Consider the following 3,401-nt stretch of genomic DNA (forward strand, 5'->3'; position numbering starts at 1 on the left):
AGACAGACAGACAGACAGACAGACAGATGATAGAGAATGTGCCATGATGTTCATGTGGAGGCCAGCTTTCTAGAGTTCTCCCCTTCTACTGTGAACTCAAGCTGTTGGGATATGAAACAGACGTTTTACACAATAAGTCATATTTTCTGACCTATGCAGAATGTATGAAGAACTCTTGAGACTGCACTGGACTTATTATAAGTCTATTTTGGAAGATCTCTTGGTGACTTATTAAATGCATTAGAGGGAATGAGGCTTTGGGAGAACTACGCTGAGCAGGCACTACAGTGATCTAACTCTAGGCAAGAGGGACAGTGGCTAGAATGAGGAAATAAAGAGGGACGTTGAAATCCAAAGGCTTTGCTAGGATGCCATGACTAAGGATGAGAGGGAGTGTTCCTTCCTCATCAGTACAGGTCTTTGTTATTTCCATGACTTTGTCAGCTAAACTGTTTGTCATTGGCGACTTCCTCCTGTGGTGGTTTGAATAGGAATCAAGTCCTCTTGGCTCCAAGTTTGTAGGTATCATATTTGATCACTTAAGTGTTCTCAAAAAGGGTGTCCTTGGCAACTATTTAGTCATAGATTATCAGAATAGATTTAATTTCATGCATACTTTTGGATACTTTGTTCTAAAGCCAATGATTTATGCAGCTAATACAAATCTTTCTTTTCAAATTTATTTTCTTGTTTCTCCAGAGAAACCTAGTGAAATAAAGAGTTTTATATTTTTACTGTGTTCAGCATGTCTCAACAGGGCAGATTTATGAAAAGTGGTATTGCAAAATGATTTTGTCTTTTAAGCATAATGCAAACAAGCCTTAGTGTTGAAGAAGGGAAAAGAAGCTTTTTATGCTTCTCTGAACTTAGTTTGCCACTAGCTTCTGAATTTAAAGAGACTTCAGTGCTGTGATCAATCATCTAGGATTTAGGAACAAAGGGGAAAATGATAATGAATGTAAAACCTTTGTATTTGGAGTCACTGTGGCAATCTGAACTATTTTGCACTGAGTGAGCAGGTTCTTTCCCCCCCATTTGTTAGTATGTCTATCCTTCTCCCGCCAGGATACTCCTACTTTCCCTGTCTCTTTTTACTCCTTAAAAATTATTTTTGTTATGTGAGAAAATGCCACTTTATTTTTTGCTTCTTCACTGAAAACCAATTCACTAAACATTTTAAATTGCCTATTCGCTGTCAGTTACTATATTAGAACTAATGAGCTAAGACTATAATGGGAGTGAGTATAGGACCTCTCTGCACCCACTCTTTGGATAGCAGTGAGACCGTCCAAATTGGCAATTCATGATGTGATCCTAGGAGTCCCAGTGGGCTCTTAATCCAGGCTCCAAAGGCCGGAGGGATGTTGTGAGGAAATGATGTTGGTAATGATTCCTACAAGCTAAGGCAGAAGCAAAATCCGGAGCATCGAGATCAGTCGTGTAGGGAAGTCCTGTTCATGTATCAGAAAGTATCAACAGTTTTAATAAGAATTTACTTTTGGTAGGTTCTGAGAGTAATTAGTGCATCTAAGAGAAAAGGTTGCTGGTGTTTCTAAGCAGAATGGAGCCAGAGTCCAGGGATACTAAGAAGCTTTGAGTTCCTGAGTGTATTGGTTAATAATGTAGGGCAGAGACCGAGGAAGTGAACTCTTGTATGATGACCCCCGTTTCTCTGTTGAGCTACACATAGGTGCTACTTTGCTGTTTCATGACAGAGAAGATAAAGGAAAGGGAGATCTTTGGAAATGACATGTTCAATTCCTAGTTAGAGATGTAGAAAAATATTCAGGTGCCATATCTGGAGGTCAGGATCAAGACTAATTGAATACATACTTTCGGAAGTTTGGTTTGGAAAGGAAAAGTGTTGATTTCTTTAAGAGAGTGTTTATGAAATGTGAAAATAAGATCCAGAACGGTCACTTTTTTCTTTTTCTTTATTTAAATATCTTTTTCCATTTAATTTACATATCAAACCAGTTTCCCCTTCCATCTACTTCCTCCCTATCCACTCTTCCTCCATCCCATCACCATTCAGGATAAACATATGGTATAGCTAAGAAGTGGTAGAAAGAGAAAGTATGTTTAAAGAGGTAGAAGGAGATGTAAAATTATGGCATTACAGAAGCAAACACATTGAAAATGGTGAAGAAAGACATGAAAAAAATATTCACTACATTTAACAGTGAAAAAGTCATTTGAGGCTCTTGTCAGGGAAGTTCTATCTGAGTTGTCTCCAGGAATCAGGATTGTTATGCGTTGACGAGTGACGGAAAATAGGGAAGAAGGAAAATTAAGGATGACTGCTCGTTTAAGAAATCAGGACACTGGGGACAAAAAGTAAACGAAGGGGAGATGAAAAGGTGAATTGGGAGAAAATGGGAGCGTGGAGGTTCCAAAGAGTTAAAAAAAATTGCTGTGTGGTGATGGGTGAAAGATCCACAGAAAGAGATACTGTATTTGAAAATGAGGAGTTGCAACTTAAGATTTTAAAGTCTTCCTGGAAAAAGACAGTTTGGGGGAAACCTTAAGAGTAGGCGGCCAGGGAAAAGAAAGGGAAACATCAAAGCTGGGGGGACTAAGGATGTGTGTGCATTTATGTGCATCCCCATATCACTGAAAATAGCTGTAGAGCTGAAGGCTGCCAAACAGCTGTTAGTAGACATAACTATAGTCATTATGGTTCTGTGACAAAATACCCAAGACAAGAAGACAAAAAAAATCTTTTTACTTATAGTTTCAGAAGTTTCATTTCACAATCACTTGATCTTGCTGCTTTGGACGTGTGATGAACACTTCTCAGTGGAGAAGGCACACTGGAACTAAGTGTCTTTACTGAGATGGACAGGAAGGAAAGGGAGAAAGAGAATGGGGGGAGGGGAAAGAAAGAGGGGCAGGTCTGAACACTCCCCTCAGGAGTTTATATCATATTCCTGATGACCCATGTTCCTTCTGATAGGCCCTGCCACAGAGTTCTACTACTTCCCAGTATTACTATCAGCTAAGTGACCAAGCCTTTCCACACATGAGCCTTTGAAGCAAATTTAAATACCCAGACTATAGCAATAGCAAAGTGGTCCCAGGGGTTGATGTACAGGAGGAGGACTAACCAGATGGCAGGAACATAAACAACCATTTGAATTTATAGGTGTGGCTTAAGTTTCTTGAGAATTCAAGAAACTAATGACATGAAAAGTGGCTGGAGGAAGTAGGAGCTATCTGAATATTTCATGCCCCTTAAGAAAGACAAGGGCAATAAGGAAAGATTGTTTTGAGCCTGTTTGAGGGAAAGCAAAGTATAAAATGGAGACTATTCCATAGAGGACTTGTGTGTGTGTGTGTGTGTGTGTGTGTGTGTGTGTGTGTGTGTGTGTTAAGAAGAGATTGCTGAGGAAGAAGAAGAA

This window comes from Microtus ochrogaster, linkage group LG3, assembly GCF_000317375.1.
Source record: "Microtus ochrogaster isolate Prairie Vole_2 linkage group LG3, MicOch1.0, whole genome shotgun sequence".
NCBI classification, from domain to species: domain Eukaryota; kingdom Metazoa; phylum Chordata; class Mammalia; order Rodentia; family Cricetidae; genus Microtus; species Microtus ochrogaster.